Source organism: Cetorhinus maximus, chromosome 29 (assembly GCF_964194155.1).
Source record: "Cetorhinus maximus chromosome 29, sCetMax3.hap1.1, whole genome shotgun sequence".
NCBI classification, from domain to species: Eukaryota; Metazoa; Chordata; class Chondrichthyes; order Lamniformes; family Cetorhinidae; genus Cetorhinus; species Cetorhinus maximus.
Window position 1 is genome coordinate 576,937 of NC_135907.1, and position 11,306 is coordinate 588,242.

Consider the following 11,306-nt stretch of genomic DNA (forward strand, 5'->3'; position numbering starts at 1 on the left):
ACAACATGACACTCGGAAGTTTTGAGGAACAAAGGGACCTTGGCGTGTGTGTCCATAGATCACTGAAGGCAGAGGGTCATTAGTGGGGTGGTGAAAAAGGCATATGGGACACTTGCCTTTATCAATCGAGGCATAGATTACAAAAGTAGGGAGGTCATGTTTGTGTTGTATAGAACCTTGGTGAGGCCACAGCTGGAGTACTATGTGCAGTTCTGGTCGCCACATTATAGGAAGGATGTGATTACATTGGAGGGAGTGCAGAGGAGATTCACCAGGATGTTGCTTGGGATGAAAAATTTAAGTTATGAAGAGAGGTTGGATAGACTTGGGTTGTTTTCCTTGGAGCAGAGAAGACTGAGGGGTGACCTGATCAAGGTGTACAAGATTATGAGGGGCATGGACAGGGTGGATAGGGAGCAGCTGTTCCCCTTGGTTGAAGGGTCAGTCACAAGGGGACATAAGTTCAAGGTGAGGGGCAGGAGGTTTAGGGGGGATGTGAGGAAAAACTTTTTTACCCAGGGGGTGGTGACAGTATGGAATGCGCTGCCTGGGAGGGTGGTGGAGGCGGGTTGCCTCACATCCTTTAAAAAGTACCTGGATGAGCACTTGGCACGTCATAACATTCAAGGCTATGGGCCAAGTGCTGGTCAATGGGATTAGGTAGGTAGGTCAGGTGTTTCTCACGTGTCGGTGCAGACTTGATGGGCCGAAGGGCCTTTTCTGCACTGTGTGATTCTGTGAACAGTATGTTCTGGAACCAACCAGAGAGCAGGTTATATTAGAGTTTCTACAGACATTTAAAAAGGAAAAGAGTAAGTAAAGTGAGTGTTGGTCCTCTAGAGAGTGTCAGTGGGGAGTTAATAGTAGATAATAAGGAAATGGCGGAAGAAATGAACAAATATTTTCCTTCTGTTTTCACTATGGAGGATTCAAAAAACATTCCAGTAATGGCTGCAAATCAGGAGGTGTAAAGAAGAGAGGAACTTGGTGAAGCTGAAATCACTAGGGAAATGGCACTGAGCAAATTGATGAAATTGTGGGTGGCAAGTCTCTGGGTCCCAATGGACTACATCCTAGGGTCTTGAAAGAGGTGACTAACGAGGTAGTCGATGTACTGCTGTTAATCTTCCAAAATTCGCTAAATTCGGAAAGGTTCCATCAATTGGAAAGTAGCAAATATAACCCCTCTATTCAAGAAGGGAGGGGGGCAGAAAACAGGAAACTATAGGCCAGTTTGTTTGACATCTGTCGTGGGGAAGTTATTAGAATCGATCATTAAGGAGGTTATAGCTAGGCACTTAGAAGAGCTCAAGGCAATCGGGAAGAGCCAGCATGTTTTTGTGAAAGAAAAGTCATGTTTAACCAATTTATTGGAGTTTTTTGAAGGAGCAACATGCAGAGTGGATAAAGGGAACCCTGTAGACGTACTGCACGTGGATTTCCAGAAGGCATTTGATAAGGTGCCACATGAAAGATTAGTTTGGAAAATAAAAATGCACAGTGTGGGGGTAATGTATTAGCAAGGATAGAAGATTGGCTGGCTGGCAGAAAGCAGAGAGTTTGCATAAATGGGCCTTTTTCTGATTGGCAGAATGTGACGAGTGGAGTCCCACAGGGGTCTGCACTGGAGCCTCAACTTTTTACGATTTACATCAATGACTTAGATGAGGGAAGTGAAGACATGGCAGCTAAATTTACAGATGACAAAGTAAAGTATGTTTGTGAAGATGACATGAGGAGGTGGCAAAATAAAAATAAAAATATCTGGAAAAACTCAGCAGGTCTGGCAGCATCTGCGGAGAGGAACACAGTTAACGTTTCAAGTCCGTATGACTCTTCAACAGAACTAAGTAATAGAAGAGAGGTGAAATATAAGCTGGTTTAAGGGGGGGTGGGACAAGTAGAGCTGGATAGAGGGCCAGTGATAGGTGGAGATAACCAAAAGATGTCATAGACAAAAGGGCAAAGGGGTGTTAAAGGTGGTGATATTATCTAAGGAATGTGCTAATTAAGGGTAGAAAGCAGGACGAGCAAGGTACAGATAGCCCTAGTGGGGGTGGGGGGAAGGAATCGAAATAGGCTAAAAGGTAGAGATAAAACAATGGATGGAAATACATTTAAAAATAATGGAAATAGGTAGGAAAAGAAAAATCTATATAAATTATTGGAAAAAAGAAAGGGGGGATCGGAAAGGGGGTGGGGATGGAGGAGAGATTTCATGATCAAAAGTGTTGAACTCAATATTCAGTCTGGAAGGCTGTAAAGTGCCTAGTCGGAAGATGAGGTGCTGTTCCTCCAGTTTGCGTTGAGCTTCACTGGAGCAATGCAGCAAGCCAAGGACGGACATGTGGGCATGAGAGCAGGTTGGAATGTTGAAATGGCAAGTGACTGGGATGTCTGGGTAATGCTTGCGGACAGGCCGAAGGTGTTCTCTAAAGCGGTCACCCAGTCTGCGTTTGGTCTCTCCAATGTAGAGGAAACCGCATTGGGAGCAGCGAATGCAGTAGACTAAATTGAGGGAAGTGCAAGTGAAATGCTGCTTCACTTGAAAGGAGTATTTGGGCCCTTGGGCGGTGAGGAGAGGGGAAGTAAAGGGGCAAGTGTTGCACCTTCTGCGGTTGCATGGAAAGGTGCCGTGGGAGGAGGTTGAGGTGTAGGGGTTGATGGAGGAGCTATCTTGACTCCATTCTCTCTCCCCTTGACCAGTCCCTTCCCATGGAATCCGTGATTCCTCTGACGCCCTACATCATATCAACAATTTCCAGTTCCCTGGCCCCAATCGCCTCCTCTTCACCATGGACATCCAATGCCTCTACACCTCCATCCCCCATCAGGATGGTCTGATGGCTCTCCGCTTCTTCCTTGAACAGAGGCCCAAACAATCCCCATCCACCACTACTCTCCTCCGTCTTGCTGAACTTATTCTCACACTGAACAATTTCTCCCTAAACTCCTCTCACTTCCTCCAAATAAAAGGTGTGGCTATGGGTACCCGCATGGGCCCCGGTTATGCCTGTCCCTTTATGGATTATGTGGAACATTCCTTGTTCCAGTCCTACTCCAGTCCCCTCCCACAACTCTTTCTCCGGTACATCGATGATTAATTCAGTGCTGCTTCATGCTCTCGTCGGGACCTGGAAAAATTTATTAATTTTGCTTCCAATTTCCACCCCTCCATTATTTTCACATGGTCCATCTCTGACACTTCCCTTCCCTTCCTTGACCTCTCTGTCTCAATTTCTGGTGATAGACTGTCCACCAATATTCATTACAAGCCTACTGACTCCCACAGCTACCTCGACTACAGCTCCTCACACCCCGCTTCCTGTAAGGACTCCATCCCATTCTGTCAGTTCCTTCGTCTCCGTCGCATCTGTTCTGATGATGCCACTTTCAAAAACAGTTCCTTGACATGACCTCCTTCTTCCTTAACCAGACGTTTTCCACCCACGGTGGTTGACAGGGCCCTCAACCGTGTCCGGCCCATCTCCCACGCATCCGCCCTCACACCTTCCTCTCCCTCCCAGAACCATGATAGGGTCCCCCTTGTCCTCAGTTATCACCCCACCAGCCTCCGCATTCAAAGGATCATCCTCCACCATTTCAGCTTATATTTCACCTCTCTTCTATTGTTACTTAGTTCTGTTGAAGAGTCATACGGACTCGAAACGTTAACTGTGTTCCTCTCCGCAGATGCTGCCAGACCTGCTGAGTTTTTCCAGGTATTTTTATTTTTATTTTTGTTTTGGATTTCCAGCATCCGCAGTTTTTTGCTTTTATTTATATAAGGAGGTTGCATGCGGATATAGATAGGTTGAGTGAGTGGGCAAAGATCTGGCAAATGGAATTTAATGTGGGAAAATGTGAAGTTGTTCACTTTGACAGGAAGAACAAAAAAGGAGAGTATTACTTAAATGGAGAATGGCTGCATAATTCTGAGGTTTTTGTACATGAGTCACAAAAAATTAGTATGCAGGTACAGCAAGTAATTAAGAAGGCTAATGGAATGCTATCCTTTATTACGAGAAGGATTGAACATAAAAGTAAGGATGTTATGCATCAGTTACACAGGGCATTGGTGAGACTGCACCTCGAATACTGTGTGCAGTTTTGGCCTCCTTATTTAAGGAAGGATGTAAATGCATTGGAGGTGGTTCAGAGGAGGTTTACTAGATTGATACATGGAATGAGTGGGTTGTTTTATGAGGAAAGGTTGGACAGACTGGGCTTGTTTCCACTGGAGTTTAGAAGAGTGAGAGGTGATTTGATTGAAGTTTACAAGATCCTGAACGGCCTTGACAAGGTGGACGTGGAAAGGATGTTTCCTCTTGTGGGTGAGTCCAGAACTAGGAAGGCACTGTTTTAAAATTAGGGGACGCCCTTTTAGGATAGAGATGGGGAGAAATTTTTTTCTCTCAGAGGGTTGTGAGACTTTGGAACTCTCTGCCTCAGAAGGTGGTGGAGACGGAGTCACTGAATATTTTTAAGGCAGAGGTAGATAGATTCTTGTTAGGCAAGGGAATCAAAGGTTATCGGGGTTAGATGGGAATGTGGAAATCGAAACACAAGATGATCAGCCATGATCTTATTGAATGATGGGGCAGGCTCGAGGGGCCGAATGGTCTACTCCTGTTCCTGTTTTTTATATCCTTATGTTCTTAAGGTGGAACTGTGCACTAGCTCCGTTCCTTTAGAGTCGCTGCTGAGCTGGTGTACATGGAGAGGTGGCCAATCAAGATTCATTTGGCATCAAATTAAAAGCTAATTCTGTTGCTCAGGGGAACTTTTCTAGAACCCTGAGAATGACCCAAAGAGATTCGGGCCCACCAGATTCCCATGAGATTTCCAATAAAACCCTGCAGCCATGTTCACAAGAAAATTGCACTGAATGTCAGAAGGTTCAGGATTAAAGCCCTCACTCATTTTCATAGAATCATTGAATTGTCGAATGATACAGCACAAAAGGACGTCACTTGTGTCAGCCGTGACTCAGTCGGTAGCACTCGCACCTCAAGTCCCTATCCAGAGACTTGGGAATAGAATTTTAGGCTGATGTTCCAGTGAGGTATTGAGGGAGTGCTACGTGGTCAAAGGCGCCAACTTTCAGATAAGCTGTTAAACCGAAGCCTCATCTGCCTCTCAGGTGGATGTAAAAGATCCTACAGTAATTATTTCAAAGTAGAGAGGGGAGTTCTCCCCAGAGTCCTGGCCAAATTTTACCCCTGAACCCTCATCTCTAATAACAAATGATCTGGTCATTATGACCCACACACTGAAAAGAAATGAAGCCCATTCTAAGCTGGCGTCTTTATACCTTGAAAAAGTAACCCCCAACCATTGTGGGATCTTGCTGTGCTGCATTTCCTTCATTACAACAGTGCCAATTCTTCAAGATGACGCCAATAGCTGTAAGGTCCTGAGGTCATGAAATATGCTACATAAATGCATAGGAACATAGGAAATTGTACAGGAGTAGGCCATTTGCTTGTTGAGCCTGCTCCACCATTCAAACAGCTCATGGCTGACCATCCAGCCTTACGCCATTTTTCCCCAGTATCCCTATCTCTCTTGATGTCATGAGTCTCCAGAAATCTATCGATTTTTGCCTTGAACAGGCTCAATGATTGAACTTCCACAGCCCTCTGGGGTAGAGATTTCCAAAGATTCACCACCCTCTGAGTGAAGAAATTCCCCCTCATCTCAGTCCTAAATGGCCTGCCCCTTATCCTGAGACTATGTGCCCTGGTTCTAGACTCACCATCCAGGGGAAACATCCTATGTACAGCTACCCTGTCACGCCCTGTAAGTAATATGTAAATTTCAATGAGATACAAGTCTTTCTAGGAGCTTTTCTAGGGAACAGATTGTGATTCCTCAGAAAGATTCAGTAATTTCTTATGTTCTAATGAGGTGTGGCTTTTAATGTTACAAAAAACTCTGCTGCATATACCCCTCCTCACCCCCAACCCCTCCCGAGGGATCCATCTGGGATTAACTCATCTCAACACACGGGGTAAAAATAAATGGTTCAAAATCATAACAGTAAAACTAAAATCACTTTGAAATGGAAAAGAGTGCAATGGAAACAGAAAACAGGTTTTAATCTCGGTTTCTAGCCACTTTAGTTCGCAAAACCACCGAGTGTTCTTCTGGTGATGTTTACATTATGGCTCTTTTTAACCGAGAAACCTTGAGCAATAAGCATAGTGAGGAAAGTACAGTAGAGTCAAGCCCAATAATTAACAATAACTTGACTTTTATACACTCATGGACACGATTGCAGGGGCGCTAGCTAAATGTACGAGGGAAAAAGGAAGGAAGACAAGAGATAGAGACTGAGGTCATGGAGGGATTGGAACACAAGGAATGAGAATTTTAAATTTGAGGTGAATCCAGTTGTGGTCATCGAGTAATGGGTGAAAGGGACTTGTTTTGGATAAAACTCATTACTTTACATGCCTGGAAATTTCTGCCCTGCTGTTGAGGGGTTAATTTTAGTTTACAAAGGGGATATGAAGACACCTGTTCAGTGTGAGCTATTGTTTTAAAATGGGTCCCCGCACACCAGGTTGTCCAATGAATCGGTAAAACTCATAGTCGTCGCAGAGCAGTTAAACAGCTAACATATCACTGGAGGGCAGCAAAAGGGCATGAGCATGATCCTAAAGCAGAAAGAACTTCATGTATATAGCATCTTTCACAGCCTCAGGACATTCCAAAGCACTTTACTGCATTGTGTAGTTTTACAGCAAGGAGGTGATCACACGAGAGGAGATTTCCAAGGACATTGCAGGAATTGGAGAATTTTACTGTGGTTGGAGAGGCTGGGGTTGTTTTCATTGGAACAGAGGAGGCTGAGAGGAGATTTAATTGAGGTGTATAAAATTATGAGGGGCCTAGATGGAGTGAATATAAAGACCTATTCCCCTTAATAGTGAGGGCAATAAGGGGACATGAATTTAAGGACAGAAGTATTGGAGGGGAGTTGGGAAATGGTTTCACGCCAAGGGTGGTGGGTCTCTGGTACTCTGACTGAAAGGGTGGGTAGAGGCAGAAATATTTCATCACATTTTCACTGTAGATGTGCTTTAAAGTGCCAAAACATACAAGGCTAAGGACAAGGAGCTGAAAAGTGGGATTGGACTGAGTAACTTTTTCTTGGCCAGCACACAGAATGAGTGGAATTTAATGCCTCCTCCCAAGGCAAGTTTGGAGGCAGAGGGGGCGTTTAATCAGGTGGAGGATGCTGGGTGGGGACACCACCACCTACCCACCTCTGTCCCGATTAAATCTGGGACGTGAAGGCTCATGGCAGCCTTCTCACCCCGCATCTAACTGAGGCCCTTAAGCGGGCAATTGATGCCCACTTAAGGGCCTCACTTATTGCCGCTAGAATTCACCCTGTGGCAGGTATGACAGTTGCCATGCAGGGAACCCAAGCTCTGGCGTGCTTGCTTGCGGGCTTCCTGGGGTGGGGGTGGGTCTCTTGTTGTCAGGCACTCAGTGTCTGATTGAGGGACTTGATATTGGGAAAGGTGGAGTTGGGCCTGCTGAGAGTCACATCCCTGTCTTTGTCCCTGACCTTCTCTCCGCCCCCTCCTGTGACCCCAGCCCCCCCTCACTCACCTGGGCCTCTCACGGATCCTGGACCCCGGGTGGGTGAATTACCAGCAGCTACCGCCACTCCCTCCGTGGCAGGTTTTGAGAGACAGGATTTCTGCCCCAGGATTCATTGATCCCAGGGAAGGCCTGGCACTGGCCACTGGGGTCTTAATACGGCAAGCTACCCCCAAAGAATGTGACCTGGGACTCTCACCAGCTCTCCAGGTAGTGGGCAAGATCCCCTGTCACCTGGATTAAATTCCACCTCATGGACCAAATTGTCTCCATCTGGGCTTTAAATGTCCTGTGCTTCTATAATTTTCTAAGTATATTTAAACTGTAGTTACTGTTGCAAAGTATGAAATATGGCAGCCAATTTGCACAAAGCAAGCTCCCACAAACAGCAAGGTGATCATTTGTTTTAGTGATAAATGTCGGCCAGGACACAGGGGAGAACTCACCTTTGATGTAATGCTATGAGATCTGTTAGGTCCACTCGGGAGGGCCTTGTTTGAATTTATCATCTGAAAGACAGTACTTCTGACAATGTGCACTCCCTCAGTGCTACACTGGAACATTCATTTCAATTTTCTGCTTGAGTCTCTGGAATGGGACTTGATTCCTGGCCTTCTGAGTCATAGGCGAGAGTGCTAGCCACTGTGCCTTGGCTGACACCTGAACTATACACTGCAGTCCAGCAGAGTATTAGGCCATTCCGCCATCGTGCCTGTGCTGGCTCCTTAATGGAGCTGCCGAATTATTTCCACTCCCTGCTCTTTCCCTGGAGCCCAGGAAGATTTTCCTTTGCAATTATTTATTCAATTCTATTTGAAAATTACTGTTGATTCTGCTTACACCATTATTTCAGGAAGTGCATTCCAGATTATAACAAACTCTCTCTCTCACTCGTAGGAACAGGAGGAGGCCATTCAGCCCCTCGTGCATGTTCTGCCATTCAATGAGATCATGATTGATCTCTACCTAACTCCATCCACCTGCCTTTGCTTCATATTTCTGAATAAATATGGCTCACCAAAATCTATCGATCTCAGATCTAAAATGATGAATTGAGTTCTACATTTCTATCGCTCTTGGTGTGAATGCGTTTTTGAACTTCTCTCCTGGCTCTGGCTCTGTTTTTCAGGTCCATGTCTCCATGTTCCGGTCTCCCACCAATGGAAAATGTTTCTCTCCACCTAAAGCTTTTCAATTCCTTCCAAATTCTTAAAATCCTCAAATAAATCACTCTTAGCCTTCAATATTCCAAGGAATACAAGTCGCGATTTCACCAATGTTCCACTTAAGGAAGTCATAGCTATTTGTGCTGCAGCACTATGTCAAGGTGATCTAGATCTGCCACCATTACCTGAATCAACATTCATTGAATTTATGAACTCGGCAACTTGCACAGATGAGTTCAGAATATGTAACATCTCCTCATAATGTAACTTCTGGAGCTTTGGCAGCTTTGGGTAAAGCCACTAGCCTAGACAGATTCAGGTTAATGTTATGGGGGAATTGATTCAAATCCCACCACAGTAGCTGGTACGATTTGAATTTAATTAATTTTTTAAAAATCTGGAATTGAAAGCTAGCCTTAATTGTGACTGTGAAATGATTATCGATGGTTGTAAAAACCCATCTGGTTCACTATGACTTTTAAGGAAGGAAATCCGCCATCCTTATAGTTCTGAAGAAGAAACGTTAACTCCGTCTTCCTCTCTGCAGATGCTGTCAGACCTGCTGAGTTTTTCCGGCAATTTTTGTTTTTGTTTCAGATTTCCAGCATCCGCAGTATTTTGCTTTTAATCTGTCATCCTTACCTGGTCAAGTGTACATGTGACTCCAGACCCACAGCAATGTGGTTGAAATGGCCTAGCAAGCCCACATCCCAAGTGAAGTCCTCAGGGGCTGAAGGGAGGGCGAGGTCCTGCAAGGGCCTAGTGAGTTCCGCATAATTAGGGACAATACCCCCTCATGCCAAGAAAATGAGTCAGATCCTTTTTAGCGCAGGGGAGGGGAAGGGAGATAATGCTGTCGACATGGCGTTTGGATAGGAGTCGAGCGGGGCCGTCAAGAACATGGCCCAAATACTCAGCATGGGATCGGCAAAACTGTAACTTATGGCCTTTACGGGCTAAGGCTTTCAAAAGGGTAAGGGAGTCGTCGAGACAAGTCTGCTCAGATGGACAGCAAAGAAGCAAGTCATCGACGTACTGGAGGAGAGTAGAACCTCCGGGGAAAGACACATCGGCGAGATCAGCCTGCAGGGCACGGGAGAAAATGGTCGGGCTCTCCGTATATCCCTGGGGCAACCGAGTCCATTTGTACTGAGTACCATAAAAGATGAAAGCGAAGAGAAACTGAGAGGGTGTATGGGTATGGAGAAAAAAGCTCCACAGAGGTCAATAACAGTATAACAAGTGGAGTTAGGGGGAACACAGGTAAGAATAGTAGCCAGGTTAGCTACTACTGGATAGGCAGGGATCACACAAGCGTTTACCGCCCGCAAGTCCTGGACAAAACGCCAGGTATTCTTGCTTGGCTTCCGCACAGGGAGTATAGGAGTGTTGCAGGGGCTAACAGTGGGGACAACAACACCGATTTAAAAGGTCTTGAAGGACAGGCTTTATGCCTTCTGTCGCTTCGGGATTAAGAAGGTATTGAGCTTTCCGAGGGAGGGGTTTAGAGGGATCCAAACACACCTGATAAGGTTCTGCTGATAATACCCGACCAACATCATCAGGAAGCCTTTGCCCACAAGGTATCAGGGATAGTTATCAAGGCATTGAGGGAACCAGTGATTACACTACCTAGAGCATGGTGCTGAAAATAGGCAGGATACTCAAGGGGCATAGAGGGAAAAAATTGGATAGCCTGATCATAGATATTCAGGTAACCGTCCATCAATTCCACAGATGATTGGGGATCCGTGCACTGAAGGCGGTACACCATAGGACCAAGGTCCCTGGCCTGAAAACCAACGGAGACACAGAGGGTAACATGAGGCACAACATCCCGGGCATGAAAAAGCGGTAGGGCAGGTGGAGGAAGGGACATGGAGCCAGCAACTCCTTCAGGTCCGACGCAAAGGGAAGATATGGAAAGAACATAGCACTCACCCAGATGGCCTGTTACCTCACGGGCATACTGGTGATCCGAGCGGGCAGAGTAGTGCGCTGTACAGTGAAGATCCCGAAGCCAGTGTTGCAGGGGCGGCTGGATGGCTATTGTGGCGGAAACACGGCGATCGGTCAGAAGCCGAAGTAACACAGTCTTGAGTTTATCGAATAAATCGCAATGTCCGAAATTCCACCACCAAACATGAGGATGACGCGAAGTGTCTTCCTGTAGAAGGCCAATGACTGTGGAGTAAGTAGACTCGGGAACTTGAAGAGTGACAGAATTATTAGAGCAGTCTAAAGTGCAACCGAGTTTGCAGAGGAGATCATGACCCAAAAGATTGACCGGGACGTAGGCCCCAAGGAGGAATCGATGGGATCCTTTTCTTCCGTTCAGGTCAAAGGGCACTTCTTCGGAAACTGGCAGCGAAAGCGGTTGTCCCGAGACCCCAACGACGGGAATGGAATCCCTAGAGGGGGTGACATCAGGAGCCTCGACAGGCCGAAGGGTAGAATAAGTCGCTCCAGTATCAATAAGGAAATTCAAGAGATGGCCATTAACAGACAAAGGGATAGTGGGTT